General features: G+C 38.4%; 1 pseudogene; it reads left to right on the top strand.

Moving 5' to 3' along the window:
* The first annotated feature begins 20324 nt into the window (after window positions 1-20324).
* LOC119528886 lies at window positions 20325-21239 on the top strand (annotated as a pseudogene).
* The last annotated feature ends 544 nt before the right edge of the window (window positions 21240-21783 follow it).

Raw genomic sequence — 21783 nt, 5'->3', positions numbered from 1 at the left:
ATGTCACAAGTTAGCAAGAACCAAGGGAGGCTCTGGGTTGCAGGACTGTGTAGGGCATTCCCAGTCTGCTGAAAGGATGGCTGAATGGGGCATGTTATTTTCCCACTTTTCACACAGCCCTGCTTTCCCAGCTCTGGGACTATTAGCTGAGGAGGTGGGAAAGGCTATTGTCCACACCCCATTTTGTGGTGTGTATGTGTGTTGGAAACACTTCTTGTTACACTAGGTTGTTTGGGGCAGCTCTGGGCTGTGGCACTGGGGCTGGGCAGGAGCGTTCCCTAACCACCGGGAAGATTGCTGTAAGGGGATGCCCCCCTTTTCTTGGGAAGTTTTGGTGTTTAGTGAATTTTCTCAGCCAATGGACTTATTGCCTTGTGTCTCAGAGCTCTCTTAGCTCTGCTCTTATCTGGGCCCAAATTGCATGTCTTTGAGGCTTTCTGTAATGGGCTTCTTAGAGTAATTGCTTTAGAAAAAGAGAAAAAGATAAAAAAAAAAATAAGGGCCTTGCTTGCAGATTTAATGGGCTATTAAAGTGCTAAGAGACAAGGAGATTAGGGCCATTAAAGAACAACCAAGAAAGCAGAGAAACCAGCCCTTCAGACAAGGAAACTCGTCCTCTGGATTTGCATATGAGCCTGACTCTGCCTGAGCCCTTCCCTTCCCTGTTCTATGTTCACCAGAACTCCAAAAAGTCTCCACTTTTATTTTTGGGTTTTCCTTGCTGTTTTTGCTAGCCCTATCTCCTCTCCACTGGGCTAACTTCTCCCGATTTCTACAGTTTCTGGTCTCAGTCTATCTATGTTTGGAGTTTGGATCAGCCATCTGAGGTTTCAATAAAAGCTGCAACTGCAGTTCCCCCTCCTCATTCCCAGTACTGAAGGCCCTTCCCCCAATGGGACTGAGGCTGGCAGGGAGGGGCATGGGTCCTCTGGCTGCAATAACTTACAGATTTTGCTGATCTCAGCTGTTCCACACATTCATGAGTGTTGTGTGAATTATGCCTGAAGTCAAATTGCTCTCCAGTGTCCAGTCCACACAGTTCCTGGCTTTCTACATACTGCCCTGGAGGTGTAACTAAAACCCACACCTCACCACTCCACCGTCTTGCCCCACCACCCCCTCTCCCTCATTTTTGAAGGACAGTTTTGCCAGGTATAGAATTCTTGGTTGGCAGTTTTTCTCTTTCAGTATCTTAAGTACATCATGCCACTGTCTTCCCGCCTCCATGGTTTCTGTGGAGAAATCTGTACATAATCTTATGGAGCTTCCCTTTTATGTGATGGATTTCTTTTCTCTTGCTGTTTTCAGAATTCTCTCTTTGTCTTTGACATTGGACAATCTGATCAATAAGTGACTTGGAGTAGATCTATTGCAATTTATTCTGTTTGGGGTACACTGTACTTCTTGAATCTGTAATTTTCTGTCTTTCATAAGAGTTGAGAAATTTTCAGTGAATATTTCTTCTATTATGCTTTCTGCTCCCTTTCCCCTCTCTTCTCCTTCCAGGATATCCACAGCATGTATATTTGTTCACGTCATGCTGTCACCCAGCTCCCTAAGACCTTGCTCATATTTTTCCATTTTTTTCACCATCTGTTCTTTTGTGTGTATGAATTCAAATGTCTTATCTTCCAGTTCACTGATCCTTTCTTCTGCCTGTTCAAATCTATTGTTGTGTCCCTCCATTGTGTTTTGCATCTCTTCCATTCTGGCCTTCATTCCCATAAGTTCTGCCATTTGTTTTTTCAAGTTTACGAATTCTTTTTATGGTCATCCAGTGTCTTCTTTATATCCTTCATCTCTTTTGCTGTTATCTTCCCTCAGTTCATTGAATTGATTTAGCACCTCCTGTATCTCAGTTGAACTATTAGTTTCTTCCTTTGGCTGATCCATATTTTCGTGTTTCCTAGTATGGCTCATTATCTTAAGTTGTCTAGGCATCTGATTTTCTTGATTAGTTTATTCTGGAGCTTGTTTTCACTCTTTTATCTAGAGGTTTCTTGTTGGTTGGCTTTATTCTCCAACTTTTGTCATTCAGTTCAGCTTATTCTAGACCTCTAACTTAGGTTCTATTTAGTTGATCAGAATTTTTCACCTCTTGTTTTCTGTTTATTACCCTGCCTCTATGTAGCCTTTTTGTGAGAGGGTCTCCTGAGACATGGTCAGCCCCAGTCAGGTTTTCCCGGGTCTAGAGAGGCCCAGGTTTCATGAGGATATGGAGTTTCCCTGAGAATGAGACCCTCCTGTGAGGCCTCTAGACTTAATGCTTTTCCTATCCTGTCCAGCAGGTGGCACTTTCTAGCCTGCAGTTCCCCCACCAGTGTAAGAAGTTGAAGTGCCTTTAATACTCTACAGACTCTCAGCCTGTCAGGGATGTGGCTGACTGAAGCTGGAATCTGAATTCCAGCCACTGGGGTCTGAGTTCCCAGGAGTGCTGCCAATTGAGCTGGACCTCCCTCCACTCTCCTAATCCTGGGAACTTCAGCTCTCTTGTAGGGGCACTATTCCCTTCTCCTCTCTCTTCTTTCACATAACTCCAGTTTAGTTTCTTGGTCAGCCTGAGTTGCCAATTAAAGACTGGGTGGAGACCTTTTCAGAAGCAATCTGAAATTCAAAGAAGTTCTGGGTACTGTCTCCCCCCAAGACCAGTCTAGACCTTCAATCTGGGCTGTGTGATAGAAAAACATCACTTATGTTACATTTAAATTAAAAAAAAAAAGGAAAAAGAAAAAGAAAAAAAAAGAAGTTCATTTTAAAAGACTTTACCCAGCCTGGTAGTTTTGTCAGTGTCAAAATGGAGCATTTAAAGATACACTCTTGGCTATTGTCTGATAATTTTTCTCCAACAGCTTTAATTCCATCCCTGCCAGGGGCTATTGGAGTGCAAAAAGATAAAGGAGTCAAAAGAGAAGGAAAAAAATGCAGGGAAAAAAAAGAAAAAAATCTTTTTTTGGAGCCAGGGAATGGTGTCTGCCTTATGTGCCCCCCTCTCTCAGAGCCCTGTCCCTCTTTGGCACCCCCAGCGCCAAAAGTTAGTTAATTAATTTGTTAATTAATTCTGCAGTTGAGGCTGGGTTGAGTCCGCCTTCTTGCCTTCAGCAGATTTTTTTTTTTTCTTTTCAAGGAGCCAGCTGCATGACTGTCCATGGAGTCTGGGTGGAGAGGGGTGCCAGACCCCTGGTTGAGAGAACTTACAGAGTTCCCTGCGATCTCAGCTTTTCCTCCAGTTCCAAACTTGTGTATGATGTGTGACTGGTCACTGGAGACCTGGAAAACACTATTTCATATGGTTCCTGGGTAATTACCAGCTGCCCTAGAGGAGAGACTAAATTCCATGCCTCACCACTCCACCATCTTGCCCCACCCCCTCTACTGTTTATGTTTTGATAGCTACTGGGAGGCTGTATGTTTTTTGATTAATTGAAAATAGTTTATAAAAGCTAACATTGTAGTTTTGGTTAACAGAAATACTAATTTTAAAAATTTGTTAAGCTTGACTATTTATGTACTTGGTTTTTTTTGTTGTTGTTTTTTTTCCCACTGGGAGGTGATCCAAAGTGTTTTACGTGCACTGCGCTCTTGTTATTTTTATTCTAAATGCAACTTTCTTTAGAAAATTAATATCTCAGTCCTAAAACTACCCAATTTAAATACCAAACATAGTGGTTATAGTAAAGAAAATATGATTGCCCTAAACAAAATTGCATAATGTGCAGTGTCCTAGTTTCAAAAATATCTGTGTGCTGGTTTCAATGTATTATGTCCCCCAAAATGACATTATCTTTGATGCAAACTTGTGTAGGCAGACATATTAGTGTTGATTAGATTTTTGAATCCTTTGGGTGTCCCCATGGAGACGTGATTCAATCAACTGTGGACAAGACCTTTGGTTGGATAATTTCCATGGAAGTGTTGCCCCAGCCATTCAGAGTGGGTCTGAATTAAATTACTGGAGCACTATATAAGCTCAGACAGAAAGAGCAAGCTTGCTACAGCCAAGAGGGACACTTGGAAGAATGCACAGAAGCTGAGAGAGTAGCTGCAGATGAGAGACAGTTTGAAGATGGCCTAGAAAGCAGACTCTTGCTCTGGAGAAGCTAAGAGAGGACAAACAACCCAAGAGCAACCAAGAGTGACATTTTTGAGGAACTGCAGCCTAGAGAGTAACATCTTGGGAGAAAGCCATTTTGAAACCAGAACTTTGGAGCAGATGCCAGCCACATGCCTTCCCAGCTAATGGAGGTTTTTCCAGACACCACTGGCCATACTCCAGTGAAGGTAGCCAATTGGTGATGTGTTACCTAGGACACTTTGTGGCCTTAAGACTGTAACTGTGTAACCAAATAAACCCCCTTTTATAAAAGCCAATTCACCTCTGGTGTTTTGCATTCCAGCAGCATTAGCAAACTAGAACAGATTTTGGTACCAAAGAAGTGGGGTGCTGCTCAGGTTGCAAATACCAAACATATTGGAATGGCTTTTTAAATGGATAAGGGGAAGATTCTGGAAGAATTGTGAGGAACTTGATAGAAAAGGCCTAAACTGCTTTGGAGAGATTGTGGAAATATGGACTCTAAAGATACTTCTGATGAGGTCTTGAGCAGAAACGATGAATGCATTGTTGCAAACTGGAAGGAAGGTGATCCTTGTTTTAAAGTGGCAGAGAATTTGGCAAAATTGTGTCCTGGTGTTGGATGGAGGGCAGAATTTGAAAGCAATGACCTGGAACATTTAGCTGATGAGATCTCCAAGCAAAATATGGAAGATTTAGCCTGGCTTTTACTTGCAGCTTATAGCAAAATGCAAGAGGACAGAGATAAGCTGAGAAATGAACTCTTTGTTTCAAAGAAACCAGAAATTGATGACTTGAAAAACTCTGGGCTTTCAGGGGGTGAAATTCCAGAAGCTACAGCCTGATGTGGAACCCAGCAGCCATTACAGAAGAAGACAAGATCAGAGGAATTAAGCAGAAGGATTTTTGGAAAGTCTGATGGCTTTGATCCCTGTCTGCTTCATGCAAAGCCAACAGAATTTTGTGATATCTTTATAGCCAGTCCAGACTGGAGAAGACAGACAAGGAACATATTGAAGGAAAATTTTCTTCAAAGACAGAGCCATGGAGATTGAGGTCTGGAGTTAAGAGGTCTCGGGCTGGGAGAGTGGAGTGGCCCACATGCATGGAAAGGGTGAGTTTGCCCTGGAGGTTGAGGGTGGGCCTTCCACCTTGATGTTCAGGAAAGTTGTTGCCACCTCAGGCCTCAAAAAGGGTGGAGCACCTTCCTAGGGAACTGGGGGAGCCTGGCTGCCACCCCACTGTTCTTAAGGGGTTGAGCAAGTGCCCCAGAGATGGAAGAGAATCTAGGTGCTGCCCCAATTTTTAAGGAGGGTGGGGCTGAGAAAGTGTTCTCCCCAATGTGTGGATATGTTGGAGCACTCACCCTAGTGTTTGGAGAGGAAAGGGCTGTTGCAAAGGCCCTTAGGAAGGGTTAGACTCCCACTCTCTCAAGTCCCAAGGATGCCACGTCACTCTGTAAATGACTCTCAGACTTTGAAATCTAATGGAGTTTGCCCTGCGGGTTTTAAGAAATGTTTTGGTCCCTTAAACCCACCTTCCCTTTCAGTTTCTCCTTATGGCAGTGGGAATGTTTATCCTGTGAAGTTCCCTCCTTTGTATATTGGCAGTACATAACTTGTTCTAAGTTTCACATGTCCACAGCTAGAGGAGAATTTTGCCTTAGGACAGACCATGCCTGTAACTGATTTTGATGGGATCTTGTACTTACCTATTGTAACTGAAATGATTTAAGAACAGTCTATTTTCTAAATTTTTGTTTTTTTAAAAAATCATTCAGAAGAAATCCATGAGATTGGAGATACTGTAGACTGGTTCTCATAGTACCAAAGCAAGTAACTGTGTGTACAATTTTGGATATAGAATATTAAAGAAAGTTAGGGTGAAGTTAAGGAAAACTAACTGGTTACTTCAACTACCTCTGTGATTATTTTGGAAACACATGAGATTATAATAACAGGAACAGCAATTATGCTAGACCCTAGGACCAGCACTTATTAAAATCCAAAATGGGTTTTAACCCAAAGTGAGCAGTGTCATATTAAAAAAAAGCATAAATATTTGGTTAAAGAGCTACAGAATTCATGGCATATTTAAGTGTGTTCATTTTAAAAGCTTTATGAATGAAGGCATTTTGATGCATTTCTTGAGACTGCAGAGTATATATACCATAGACAATTGAAGAAATGCATGTTGTCAAATCTGCTGGACACAACCTATTCTTTCACTTCAAGACTTTTTGTAGTTACTGGGCACACTTTTTGGCAGATATTTATTCTTTTCCTCATTTTTTTTTAAGTTAAGTCCCCAATCAAAACAACATTTAAGGGGATTATTGGATTGGAGAATAATTTTCCTTTCTCTATTATATCTTGAAAATGAAAAATGTATAAAGATCCCAAGGAAACTGAATTTTACCCAGTGAATCTTACTTTGTTTAGAATATTTTTTTTTTTGATTCTCCATGCTTCACAATCTCTTGTCCATTCCACCATGTGTCCACAATGCAGTAGATTAATTCCAGTAAAATAAGCACTTTCACAGTAATGAGCTCAAAAAGCAAACTGCAAGTATAATAACAAACAACTGTGTATTGAATTTCCAGTACTCAAGGAAGTTGAGGATAGCATGTAACCTGCAAAAATATTTGTTGATATTTAACATCCATCATCAGGGACACATCACTGACCACATGAAAAATCAAAGACAAAACTCAGCTGAAAAACCCCATAAGCAGCCATTTCAAAATTTGGTAGTTATATAAACACTATGATGAAAGGTAAGACATCCTTTGCATGATTTTCCACTTATGAAACTGGCTATGCAAAATTAATTCCACTCATAATTTATCCTGTTTACTTGTGTGCATTTATAAAAAGTGAAGGGATAGTGGATAATGAGTTGGCTCCAATAACAGAAGAATAATTTCACAAAAATCCAAAAGATGCCAATTTTATGTCACTATCAACAGATAGAAAATCAGTTGATTCTAATAATTATTTGATAGTTTAATGCAGGTCAATCAATCATAGCTTTAGAAATTTGAATGTTATTTTAAATTAAATCAGGGTTTCAACAATGAGTATTCAATTTTTATTTGCAGTGATAATAACAGTACAGATATCCTTGGAGCAGACCATAATGATGCAAACAGTATTTTTGCTAAATTAAGGCAGCTTTATGATAGAAATGAACTGTGATTTAGTGGTGATGCACAGTAATTCATTCTCTTGTCCATACAACTGCAATATTCTATGAATCTAAAACACAAGATAGTTGTTAACATTCACAAACATTTTTATACATTCAAGCTATACTAAATAAATGACAAAATTGATGTGATGAAGCTGATACTAAGACAAAAATGCCTTTGACATGGCAGAAAACGTCTATTTGTCACCTCTCATCAGTAGGATTTTGGAAGTGTTCGTGCCTTGGGATTATTGAAAAATGTGCTTTCCAAAAGAAATAAATGAAAATTTATCCCTATAAAAATTAGAAAAAATTGAACAAATTAATCTATGAAAGGTTGAACAATTTACAAGTTCAATTTTGAAATTTTATCATTTTGATTGGAATACCTGATACTGTGGGAAGAATCTTTTGAAAGATTTACCATTTTTATTGATAAACTTATATTCTATATTGAGGTGGAATGCAATTAAGAAGACATTACTTTCAGTATCTATATTTGGCAAGACATCCAAAATAATAAAGAAACGTAATTCATTTAATGAATTTTACTCTATAATAATATTTGTTGGAAAGTGTTCTCAGAATGGACAAAATATATGGGCTTAAATTTTACACATTTTCATATGAAAGCAATTAGAATTCATAATATTATCCATTTAGTATCATTTTCTCTGAGCTTATCAGTGACTTCGCTTATGTTGAGAGATTTTACTCAATTAAAATATGAATGTACAGAGAAGAGTCAAATTAAGTCAATGATTTCAAATTTATTGACCAAAAAAATACAACTTTGAATATTACAAATATGAGAAAATTTGAAACATTTAGACAATATTGGAAGAAAATACATCCTCAGATAAATACCAGGCTCATGACATTAAAACAAGTACAGTGTGATATATGTGTGTGTGCGTGAATGAGCATATGTGTATATTAAACATATATATATGTATACTTATCAAGAATAAAGATTCTTATTGTGATATTTGCATTGTTTGTATAATCAATAAATAAATAATTTTCAAATTTGACTTTAATGTACACAGACATATTTTATTATTTTTGAAAGAATTTTGCCTTTGAAAATAATTTGTAAAACTAATTATAATTTGTAAAATAAAACCTATGTCAAAGAATAAATATTCTGTAAAATGAAATTATTTTAATTATTTTATTGCACCCTTTCTCTTTAAGAAAACCTTGTGGTTTGCATGATGAAATTCATAAGCACAGTATTCCCAGTCATCTCTTCTTCCACTAGGATCCATATTAAGAGACAGGTAAAAGATGGAGAGAATATTTGCTCACAAGGCAAAGTAATGAAACTCTGAGTGAAGAAAAAACTAATAGTTTATACCAGATGAAGGAGAATTAGTGGGATAAAAAGAGCAAACATTTAGAATTATTTTAAAAAATATCAAAGTGATGAGGGATCATGTTGGTAATATTAAGAAGCTCAGCAGTCAAGAAGATGTGCCAAAAATATAGAAGTTTTTACATGAGGGAGAACAAGTGAATTTTATCATTGCAAGGTGTTGAAAATGGGATGGTATATGGAAAAAAATACAATCAATGCAAACTAGGGTCTATAGTTAACAGCAACATTGTAATCTTCCATTAATTGTAACAAAGGCAATATACCAAAGCTAAATGTCTATTAAGAGGGGGATATAAGGGAAGGGTATGTGATTCTTGTGTTTGTTTTTGTTTCTCCTTTTTATTTTCTTTTATTAACTATTTTTAAATTATTTTTTCCTCTTTCTTTGTGGAAGAAATGGAAATGTTCTCATATAGATTGTGGTGTTGAATGCATAACAATGTGATAATACCAGGAGCTATTGATTGTTCACTTAGGATGGATTGTATGGTGTATGAATAAAACTGTTTAAAAAATAAGCAGAAAGATACAAGTGCTGGAGAAGATGTGGAGAGAGATGTACCTATTTGCTGCTGGTAGGGAAATAGAATGGTGCAGCCGATGTGGAGAGCAGTGTGGTGGTTCCACAGGAGGCCAAGTATAGGGTTGCCATCTGATCCTGCAACCCTGTGATTAGGTATATAGTTGGAAGAACTGAAAGCAGGGACACAATAGGCATTTGCAAACTGGTGCTTATGGCAGCAGTATTCAGGATTTGCAATGGATGGAGATTGTCTAAGGGTACATCTTTGGATGAATGGAAGGGTGAACTGTGATGTAGACGTACAATGGGATATTGAGCAACTGCAAGAATAAATGAAATTGTGAGGCATGCAACTAGGTGAATGAATTTTGAGGACATTATTTTGAAGCCAGAAATGAAAGGACAAGTATTGTAAGACCTCACTAATATAAACTAACTATAATGAGTAAACTCTGAGAATTGAATTTGAGAGCATAGGTTATCAAGGGATAGAACATGGGCAGAGATTGGGCAATTGACAATACAGGGGTACAGATTGTTCAATAAGGCTTATTAGAAAGGTCCCTAGATTACAAGCTCTTATAACAGTCATGCCTATTCCTGAGTTTTGACTCTATTTAAGAGATGTTTATTTGGGACAAAACATTTTCTGTAGCACACTATCTAATTTAACCTGTATGGTCAGTTTATTTAAACAACATAGTTACATGGAACCTAGAATAGGGAGTGAGATCTTGTTATTCTGTACAGGTTAATGTAATACCTTGATACATCCCAGAGTATTTGGGGCAGAAAATAAAAAAAAAAAGTATTGGCAAAGTCCCCTTGAGGAACTGAGGAAAAACGTTTGAATATTAAACTTCCCCACCTGGGGAATTCCTGATAGTCTTGCAATATCACAGGCTATTAAATTAGGGACTCTCAATTTAATAAGTCAAGCCCTCAATCTTGGGACTTGCCCTTATGAAACATATTCCTGCAAATGAGAAGCTAAGCCTACTTATAATTATGCCTGAGTCAATCCCAGAGAACCTCTTTTGTAGCTCAGTTGTAGCTTTCATCTGCAAACAAACTCTGCAAATAAACTTACTACTCTGCCCCCTATGTGGGACATGACTCACAGGGATGAGACTGGTCCTGGATTGAGAATGTCTTCTTGATCAAAAGGAGAAAAGAAATGAAACAAAATAAAACTTCAGTCACTAAGAGATTTCAAATAGAGTCAAGACGTCATTCTAGAGGTTATTCTTATGCATTCTATGAATATTCCTTTCAGTTTCAAGTGTATTACAATAGCTAGAAGAAATACAGAAAATTGTCAAACTGTAATCCAGTAGACTTGATTCTTTATGTTGACTGTGTAACTATATAGCTTTTATCATGTGACCATGTGGTTGTGAAAACCTTGTGACTGACACCCCTTTTATCCAGCATATGGGGAGATGAGTAATAAAATTATGACAAACAAACAAATAAATAATTGGGGGGATGGGGGGTGTTTTGGTTTGCTAATGCTGCTGTTATGCAAAATATGAGAAATAGATAGGATTTTATAAAGGGGATTTATTTGATTACAAATTTACAGTCTGAAGGCCATGAAAATGTCCAAATTAAGGCATCAAGACAAGTATATCTTCACCAAAGGAAGTCCAATGGCATTCAGAAAACCTCTGTTAGCTGGGAATGCACATGGCTGGTGTCTGCTGATCCTGAGCTGTGTTCCAGCTCCTCTCTCAGCAACTGTGTGTTCTTCAAAATGTTGCTTTTGGGGTATTTTGTCCTCTCTTAGCTTCTCCAAAGTGTCATAAAAAGTCTGCTTTCAATGGCCATCTCCAAAATGCATCTCTCACCTGCAGCTGCTCTGAGGTCCTTCTGTTGTGAGCTCTTTTATAGGACTCCAGTGATTAAATCAAGACCCAGGTGAAATGGGCAGGGCCACACCTCCATGGAAACAATCAAATCAAAGGTATTACCCACAGTTGGGTGGGTCACATCTCCATGGAAACAACCCAATCCAAAGATTCCAACCTAGTCAACACTAATACCTCTGTCCCCACAAGACTGTATCATAGAACATGGCATTTTGGGAGACATAATACATCCAAACCAGCACAGGAGGGTATCAGATGGTTTTGGTGTTCTTTTTTATTTACTTTTTTATTTTTTGGAGTGATTAAAATGTTCTAAAATTGATGGTGGCAATGAATGCACAACTATTTGATGATACTGTGAGTAATCATCGATTGTATACTTTGGGTGGATTATATGGTGTGTGGATATATCTCAACAAAATTGCATTAAAAAAAGAAGTGCCAAATGCAAATAGGTGAAGAAAGATATCTTGGGAATGTATTTCCCTAAGATAATGCTATATCAAGTAAGTAAAACCTAAATAAAAGTATTTAAGGATTAATAACAAAGGATACCTGAGATATATTATGCTTGGAATCTCTCTCTATCTGTCTTTCTCTCTTTCTCTCCTTCTCTATCTCTTTCACTCTCTCATAGACACCACAGATATTAAGGCCCAAATAATAAATATTTTATTAGCTATACAGTTGAAAATACAGACTAAATTTATAAACTTGGGCAAGGATACAACATAGAAAAATTGATATGAGAATAAATAGAACACAAATAATCATTAAAATAAGTGAAATATGAATAGCAGTTTAGAATAAGAAATTACTAAAATTGAATTAAGTATGTTGAATTTTTTTAAATTACAAAAAATACACATAATACTGGAGATCTTTTCTTAATTCTTAATCTTAAATGCTAAGAGTCTTATAAAATCCACATCATGTCTGATACTTCTGATAATTTTGGGGTATAAAGTCTGCTTATGATAATATAGTCATAGAGTTCCTGGCAAAGGCAATATGATAAGAAAAAGAAAATGAGGAATGTGCTAGTTTGGATGTATTATGTCCCCCAAAATGCCGTGTTCTTTGATGCAATTTTGTAGAGGCAGGTGTATTAGGTTTGAATAGGTTGGAATTCTTTGATTGAGTGTTTCTATGGAGATGTGACCCACCCAACTGCAGATATACTGTTGATTGGATTATTTCCATGGAAGTGTGGCCCCACTCATTCAGGGTGAGTCTTGATTGATTTACTGGAGTACTTTAAAAAGAGCCATGCAGGCCTAGAGGCTTGCTGCAGCTGAGAGACATGTTTTGGAGATGGGCATTGAAAGTAGACTTCTGCTAGTCCAGAGTTTGCATGGGAGAAACTAAGAGAACCTCCCCCCCACCCCCCACCAGATTACTACAGAGAAATGTCCTGGGAGAAAGCTATTTTGAAACCAGAACTCCAGAGCAGATGCCAACCATGTGCCTTCCCAGCTAGCAGAGATTTTCTGGATACCATCAGCCATCCTCCAATGAAGCTACCTGATTGTTGATGCCTTACCTTGGGCACTTTATGGCCTTAAAACTAATTTTGTAAACAAGTAAATCCCTTTATAAAAGCCAATCCATTTCTGGTGTTTTGTGAAACAGCAGCATTAACAAACTGGAACAAGGAATAAGGATTTAAAAGGAGTATCTTTATTTGCAGATAATGTATCATTTCCACAGAAAACCCAAAGGAGTCAATAAACAAACAATAAATGAAAGACTTTGTTTGAGTTTCTGAATATAGGGTTCAATTATACAAATAACAGCATCCTTCCAGAAAAGCAATAATCATAGAGAAAAAGTAGATAAGATGCCTTTTCCATAACAAAATTATTTAGAAAATAATGTACAAGTTTTTGAAAAAATATTTAAACTCTATAAGGACAAAAATCCAGAATAAAATGAGGGAAAATACATAGTAGTATAGTGAAAGAAGTGGAAGTTTTCTTACTATGTTTTGATTAACGTTTTATTATGATTTTTATTCAAAACAAAGTTTCACCTTTGAAGTTCTGCTCTCTCATCAAGTTTCAATCTATTAGCCAAAACCTATTTCAACAGTGATAACACAAGTATCTGGTTCATACATTTTTAAGAAGATTTAATTAAAATATTCATTTTCATCCATATATATTTCTTTTGCGTAGATATGTGGATTAACATTGGCATTATTTACTCAGTATATTTTTCCATCCTTTCACTTTCAACCTACTTGTGTCTTTGAACATAAGGTGAGTCTCTTGTAATAGTGTACAGTTGGGTCATGTTTTTTTTTTATCCATTATGACAATCTGGCTTTTGACTGAAGAATTTCATTGAATTATATCAAAGTAACTACTGATAATGCAGGGACTTCTGCCATTTTGTTATTTGCTCTTTGGTCCTTATTTTTTCCTCAATTTTTTCAAAAATTCCTACATTCATATTTATTTGATTTTGTGTAATTTGCCATTTTCAGTTCCTTCTCATTCCTCCTGTATATATTTTTAGATGATTTCTTTGTTGTTACCATGGTGCTTAAATTTAACGTCTTAAATCTCTAACAGTTCATTGGATTTGATACCAACTGAACTTCAAAAGCATAGACCAACATTCTTCCTATAACCTTCTGTTTCCTCACCATTTTGTTATACTCATTCAAAATCATAACTTTATACATTGTATGTCCAAAACCATAGATTTATCATTGCTTATTATACATTTGCATTTTAGAACCTGTAAGAAGTAAAAATGCAGTTACATGCTAAAAAAAATATGATAAAACCCTACTGGCAGTTTTAATTACCCATATGGTGACCTTCCTTGAGGTCTGGAGGAAAACAAAGGTCATGGGTCCCAACAATCCCAACACCCAGAAGGGAAAACTCCATTAGATTTCAAGGCCTGAGACTCATCTATGGATTAATGTGTGTACTCCAAGTATGATGGAGAAGCAGCCCTGTCCCTTCAAAGTACTTGCAGAGGGGCAATGCTCTCTCCAGACACTGGAGTGAAAGCCCCACCCTCCTTGAGCATAAGAATGCAACCAAGCTCTCTTCAAACACTGGGGCAAAGCTCCCACCATCTCCAAGCTTTGGGGGATGGCATTCTCCCTGAACAAGGGGGGACAAAACCCAACCCTTCTGAGCACCAGGGCAGATGGCCTGCCCCCTCCAAGCAAATGAGGTCCATCCTTTCCATACACATATTTGAGCAGGTTCTCTTGTCCAAGGACATCTCTTTGGTCCAGACCTTGGCTTTCATGGTTCTGCCCTTCAAGTCATTCTTCCTTCAATTTATCCCTTCTTTTCAGGCATTTCTTCTGTTCATACAAATTTCACAAATAAATCCTTGCTGGCTTTGCATGAAGTTTTAAGGAGTTCAAACCATCAGACAATAGAACTTTGCACAGTTCTTTCCTGGATAACTGTATCTCCAATTATAACTTTCACTGAAATGTCTGACTGGATTGTGTTCAGCCATGCCCTCTTTAGTAAAGGGCTGTTTAGTTACTCTCATGTGGAACTTTTTTTCTCTGGGGACTCACTTCCTGAAAGCTCAGGGAAGTCCCTGATAGAGCCACTTCTGGCCCTAGTCTCAGAACACATTGTCTGCATAGGCTCAGGGTTTTCCAAACCATCAATTTCTGTTTTCTTTGTGCTTGAGACTTCAATTCTCAGTCATTCCCTTTCCTGTCACATTTTACTATAAGCTGCAAAGAAAAGTCAGTCTGCACCTTTCATACATAGCTTGGAAATTTCCTGAGCTAAATATCTGAGTTCATTGCTTACAAGTTCCATTTTCAGTACAATATTAGAACACAATTTTGCCAAGTTCTTTGCCACTGTATAACAAGGCTTGCCTTTCTTCCAATTTTCCTTAACACATTCATCATTTCCTTCTAGGTCCTCATTGGAAGTAACTTTAAAGTCCATATTTCTACCAACAGTCTCTTCAAATCAATCCAAGTTTTTTTCTATCAAGTGCCTCACGATTATTCCAGCCTCTACCCATTACCAAATTCCAAAGCCATTTCCACATGTTTAGATATTTGTCATAGTAGCCCCCACTTTCCAGTACCAAAAATTGTTTTAACTTCCTTGCTGGTGAAACAAATACCTTAAACAACAGATTGGCTTAAACAACATCAATTTATTGACTCACAGTTGAGGCTAGAGGGAATCCAAAATCAAGGCATCAGCAACATGATGCTTTCTACCTGAAGACTGTGGCTTCCTGGGGTATTTGCCACAATTTTTGGGGTTCCTTGGCCTTTCCAAAACATGGTGATGTCCATTCCTTTCTCTTCAGAGTTCCATTGATGTCTGGCTTCCAGCTTCTTGCTGTAGCTTCTCAACTTAACTTTGCTTTTAAGGACTTCAAGAATTTGGATTAAGACTAATGCTCATTCATTTTGAGCACAACTTAACTAATAACATCTTCAAAGATCCTACTTTCAAAATAGGTTTCATGCCCACAGCACCAGGTGCTGGGATCTGAACATGCATTTTCTGGGGAAGATGATTCAATCTCCAACCATGATCTTCCATTCCAGTATATCTGTTTGGTTATTTTTAAAAATTTCTTTCTCTTTTTTAATTGAGATTCACATATTGTTCATTCAGTTTTCCTTATCTACTTCAGCATCACGAAGATCATTTTTTTTTTTTTTTTACAACTTTGTCTGGCTTGTCCAAAATCTGGCATTCTTCATTGATGTTTTCTGAATTTTTTTGCTCCTTTGGATGCACCATTTCCTGCTTTTATGTTTGTCTCATAATCTTTTGTTGCCCACTGTACAGTTTAACATGTTAATGTGTTAACTCTGGGATTTAGTCTCTGAGCTGTCTGTTCCTTAAATTTGTATCCTGCTAATAATGAGAGAGATTTCCTTGAGTGCCAGGAGCTAAAGAAAGCAAACTAATCAATGTCAGTTACACCTTTCACAGTCTTGCAAATTTGTTCTGCATTGGCTAGTATGCCCCTTGAAAGTTTAGCCCTACTGCCAAGAAAATTAGCCTGAGGTGAAAGTGCAGTGCTCAGTCTGCTCTCACTTGTCTGAATCTACAATCTTATCCTGAGATTGTGGTTGCTCATGACCTTAGAAATTTCTCCATTTACTGGAATCTGAATGCTCTGTCTACTCCCTATAGAATTTCTCCCCTCCCGGGCACTTCATTTTATTTCTTAAAGTCAGTACTCCTTTTTTTCCAGCCTACTTTGACTTAATTGTTTCTTATATTGCTTTAGCTGTCTGCAAGCTGCTTCTGTCTGCATTGCAAATTCTGGGAGGGTGAGCCAGAGAACGTTTCTTGGCTCAGTCTTCTAGCCTGCTGCATGACAGGTTGGCACCAATATACAGGCACCCTAACATGTCCATAAGGGTTACTCTTCTCCCTCCAGAGCAGGTAAAGGGACCCACAATGGGAGTGCAGGCTGGCAAGGGGAGAGGTGGAGAGGGGTCAGCAAGGACACCTCATGCTTCTCCTACTTCAACTGAACTTAAATTTTCTTTATTTGGCACTTGCCCCATTATTGCAATGCTTTAACTGTTTTCCAGAATTTTGAGGAAGAAATCTTTACCAAATTTTGCTATTTCTTCAAAGATTCTGTGGGGAAATGGCACCCTGGAGCATCTTACATTGTCATCTCAGTGACTGGAAGTCAAATTGCCTCAATGGTGATCTTTTCATTAGGAAGAATGTTTCTATGTGTGAGGGATTTCTATGCTACATGATTATTCCAATCAATAATTACAGTAAATGTATGTATTCTTTTTTCAACATTGAACACTAAATATGTAAGGAAATTGGAGGTATCATGTAAAACTAAGTTGAGAAAACAGAGATATCAACTGTGTAAAAAATCCTAGAAAATAGAAATAAGAAGAATCAGTTGTTTTATGATATATGTAAGTTTCCTAAATATCAAATGATTCCTGCAAAATGCATCAGATGAAAACTGAGTCATCTCATCCAGCATCAACCTGTGCTACTACTTGATCAATAATAAAAGGCTCAGCTGCCTTCAATTTTCTCCCTGAAGGTTGTCACCATAATGTTAACTTGAAATTTCCATCATTAAACATAATCTTCAAGTTTGGCAAAAAGGTAAAGATCTCCAGAATTTTACTGTTCTATGCCCACGTGTTGTCTTGGGAATTTTTTTTTTTTATGGGCAGTACTACAAGAGTCTCTGCCATCTTGGATAATAGCAATAGGAGAGAGAATAGACTGTATAGGGGAGGCCCTGTGCCAAAGATCAACCTCACCTCTTTTCATTGACCTATATAAGCTCTGTAAAGAACAATCATAAAATGCATAACCCTTAATTTAATTTGCTTTGAGTCTGTATAAAGAAGTTTCTCATAAGGTGAAATTAGACATTCTATGGGCTATTTTAAAACATGAGATAAATGGGCTAGTTATTAAACCCATTGACCTCTATTGTACCTAAACATACTAGATAAATGAAATTTGAATGCAGAACACCTTCATCTTCTTGCACATTTACATGCTCAGGGAGGCAAGTATGACTGTGCATTGTAAAGGAAATGTTGTTTTACATTCTTTTATGGAAGCAAAAGCTGCTTTTCCCATTCCTACTGCAAGTAGCTTTGAACACATTTCCAATTAATGTGCCAATTTGGGGAATGGTGTGAGCCAAGGCTTCCTGATTTCAAAGCCAGCTTGCATCACTGTGAATATTCCATTTCTGTTTGTTTTTGTTTGTTTGTTTGTTTTTTTCATGCAGCGTCAAAATGATGAAAGCTGATTTGTTCTCTTATGATCTAGAGAAGACTTGGTTTTCAGTCAAGAATCACTGACAACTTTGCCATATATTTTAGTTAATGTTGCATTTCTACTAACTCACTCTCTCGCTCACTGGGAGAGCTTGAATTTATTATTATCAATCATTGAAATTACCAAGCCCTACTCAGCTGGAGGCTCTGCAAACCAGAAGCCGTGGTAGAAGGATCAGGGGCCTGGCAAGGGCTATTTTGGGCTGAAGTTCAGGGCAAGTCTCCAATCACAGCAAGAAAATTAGAGTTTAAACCAGAACAAAAGCAAAAGCACAGTAAAAAGAATTGAGTAATTATTTTGTGGAAAGACAGGAGTCTAAGAACTAGTCTTAGCTCAAATATGTGAGAAATATAGATTGGGACCAATTAAAACCCCTGTGCCCTTATAGGGTCTGAGCCTGCTGACATCTGGGTGCCTGCAGCCACAGAGCTGATCTGGGTCTGCGCGCACTGCTGCCCAGCTGCTGGCCCTCTGGAAGCACTGTGGATCCTGAATTGCCCGGAGTTTCCAATTAAGAATTTGGACTTCAAATCCACAGTTCCCTTTACTAAGGGATATTGGAATTATGTCATCCTAAACACTCAAAATATCACTGAGGATTTAGGAATGTAACTATGATACAGCAAAGGCAAAATAAAAATTTAATCCACACTTTTCTCTCCCTAATGCACTCAGTTGACTTAAATTCTACCAAATAACTAAAATGCCATATAATTTTACAGCATTTGGTTCGTATTTACCCTGCATATATAAACTTGATGTTCAGTTTTTTCACATAAAAATTGTTCCTTCACCAAAGTTCTGTTCTCAACCATTCTGTTCTTCCGTATGCTATCTCCATTAGAGAAATTTGGAGACCACAATTCTTTCCACCAGGAAAGTAATCCAAAATTTCTCTAACTTTGACCTCTCCCTTAAAGTCCAATTATTTAATTTCTAAGTAGTTTCTGTTACCTCTCAGCTTAACTTGCCTCACAATGGCAATCTACAATTAATCTATTTTTTGATGAGCCTATAATGCAAAAAATTTTGGGAAATATTTAATTATCAACCTTCTTATTATGATAGCAAAATAGAACCTTTCTATGAACATTTATTATTTCTTTGACCACATATACAAGATTACAATATGGTTATATAGGGTAAGTGATCGCTTGTATGGTATGAATTCAGCTGTCTCTATCATGGTTGTTTGGTTTCTTTCTTTAAATTATTGATGTTATTTAACCTAATAATCCAGTTATTTTGACAACAAATAAATAAGCATTAATTATGTAAAAACATTAATTAATTGCTTGACTCTTTCTTTCATCCTACCCATCCACTTTCAAACAGGCAACATGCAAGAGCAACAGCAGTAGAAATAGCAAACTAAAGTTGAAAGGAAAGGGGAAAGATGCCTTATTCCTATTGTTCTTTAGATTCTTTTGTGTGAGAAGATTAATGGTAGGTATTTTAAAAAGGATTGCAGGCACACAGATTTGGTGGTCTCCCAGTGCATTACTCCTTGTTGACTCTATCTCAGGGATTCTCAACATTGGCATTATTAACATCTGGGGTCAAATAATTCCTTGCTGTGGTGAGCTATTCTACACCTTGTAGAATTTTAGCAATGCCCTTGGCATCTACCCACCAGATACCAGCAGCACCTCCAAATTGTGACAACTCTAAATGTCTCCAGACTCTGCCAAATGCCCTCAGAGGGGCAAAATCAATCCAGTTGAGGACCACTGGTCTATATGATGCTAGGGAAGGTCATGACTTAGCCCATTGTTAGACAGGTGGTTTGCCACTGTGGTTGCAATTAGAATTGCCAAAGTTGCTTAGAAATTATCCCCATAAGTGGTCATCTAATTGTTTGGTATTGGAATCTGGAAGTAGGTTTTTAAAAGTGATCTCCAGTATTTGGGCAAAGAATAAAAACGTATTTGAAAAGCCCCCTTGAGGGACTGGGGAAAAATGTGGAAATATTAAACTTACCCACCTGGGCAATTCCTTATATTCTCACAAGCATTGGGGATTACCAACTTAGAAGGCTGAGCCCTGGATCTTGGGGCTTGCCCTTATGAAGCTTGTATTGCAAAGGAGAGTCTGAGCCTACTTATAACTGTGCCTGAGTCACCCCCAGAGAACCTCTTTTGTTGCTCAGATGTGGCTTCTCTCTTTAAGCCAACTTGGCAGGTAAACTCACTGTCCATCCGCCTACGTGGGACCTGACTCCCAGGGGTTTAAATCTCCCTGACAACATAGGACATGACTTCTGGGGATAAGTCTGGACCCAACATTGTGGGATTGAGAATGCCTTCTTGTCGAAAAGGCGGACAATAAATGAAACAAATTTTCAGTGGCTTAGAGAATTCAAATGGAGTCAAGAGGTCATTCTGGAGGTTATTCTTATGCATTATATACATATTCCTTTTTGGTTTTTAGTGTATTAGAATAGCTAGAAAGAAATACCTGAGCTTCTAAGCTCATGGCACAGCTGCTAGTGGTCACCGGCCGAGTCATGAGGCCCCTAGAAAGCCACCTTTGGTGTGTCTTGTGTTGCGGAGTCCAGCTTTGCAGCCCCACTGAGGCAACTGTGAGAGTCTGCCAGAGGCAGCACTGTGTGCGGTGAGAGGAGGCGTGGCGGGGCTTGGGGCTAGCGGGCAGCTGCCTGGAAAGCCAGGGGCTCAGTACAGCCATGCTGCCACCCCCGGGATCATCAGGGCCCAGGTGGAAGGACTGTAGAGACCCCACGAGCCTCTCACAGCCCGGGCCTGTTTCTCGGAAGTCCTTAGCATTCACGTTTGCTATTGGAGGAGTTTTACTGGCTGGAATGATATACTTCAAGAAAGAAAAGTCAGAAAAGCTGGAGAAGGAACAGCAGTGAAGCCTAGGAAAGTCTTTACTCAGGGACCTTTTTCCCTCACAACGCATATTGGAGAGCCTGAAACTGACAAGGACTGCCTAGGCCAGTGGGTACTGATTTATTTTGGTTTCACCCATTTCCTTTATATCTGTCCTGAAGAATTAGAAAAAATGACTCAAGTCATGGATGATATAGATAGTATTCCATCTCTGCGAAATTTAACTCTGCTTTCATCACTATTGACCCAGAGAGGGACACAAAAGAAGCCATCACAACTTATGTGAAAGAATTTTCTCCCAAGCTGGTTGGCTTCACTGGGACAAAAGAAGAGATTGATCAAGTGGCCCAAGCATACAGAGTATATTACAGCCCAGGACCCAAGGATGAGGACAAGGACTACATAGTGGATCATACAATAATAATGTACTTGATTGGACAGATAATGAGTTTCTAGATTATTTTGGCTAGAACAAGAAGAATGCAGAAATAGCTGGTTTGATTGCTGCACACATAAGGGAGCACTGGAAGAAGAGTTAGCCTGGCGGTGCTGCCAGAGGCAGTGCGCTCTCGCTAAAGAGGATGGTGGCTTTGTGTCTCCCAGAGGAGCTGATATATGTGCAACCTACAGAATGGCCTTCGTACCATGAGAACATTTGTATATTTTGGGCAGGGTGTCCTGCCCTTGGGTTCATCCAAGATGTATCCTTGGCACTATAAAGATTACTACCAAAAGGCTCCCAGGTAGCTGCCATGAGACCAGAGGACCAAGATGATGTGAAGCCAGTGAGGAGCAGCCCTCATGGAGGACATGGCAGGACACCTCACATTTGGTGACTTCACCCATTAAACAGGGCCCCCCATTTAGCTCTGCTGCCCCTCCAGTATCTTAGACCCTTGCTTATGCAGATTATGGGACTTGATTTCCATGAAAAGAGGGTAATCTCTGTAGTGCTCTTGCTTTCTTCTTTGAGTTCTTAGTGGCCAATCTGGAAAAGCAGTCAAATTAGGCTCTCTGCCATTCAGAGTTATTTTTTATACTTGGGAGCATAAATGTAGTCTTCGTTGTTAATGGGCGTCAGTG

This window comes from Choloepus didactylus, chromosome 3, assembly GCF_015220235.1.
Source record: "Choloepus didactylus isolate mChoDid1 chromosome 3, mChoDid1.pri, whole genome shotgun sequence".
Lineage (NCBI taxonomy): Eukaryota > Metazoa > Chordata > Mammalia > Pilosa > Megalonychidae > Choloepus > Choloepus didactylus.
Note: the sequence above shows the minus strand (reverse complement) of the source record. Positions and strands in the feature narration are given on the sequence as shown.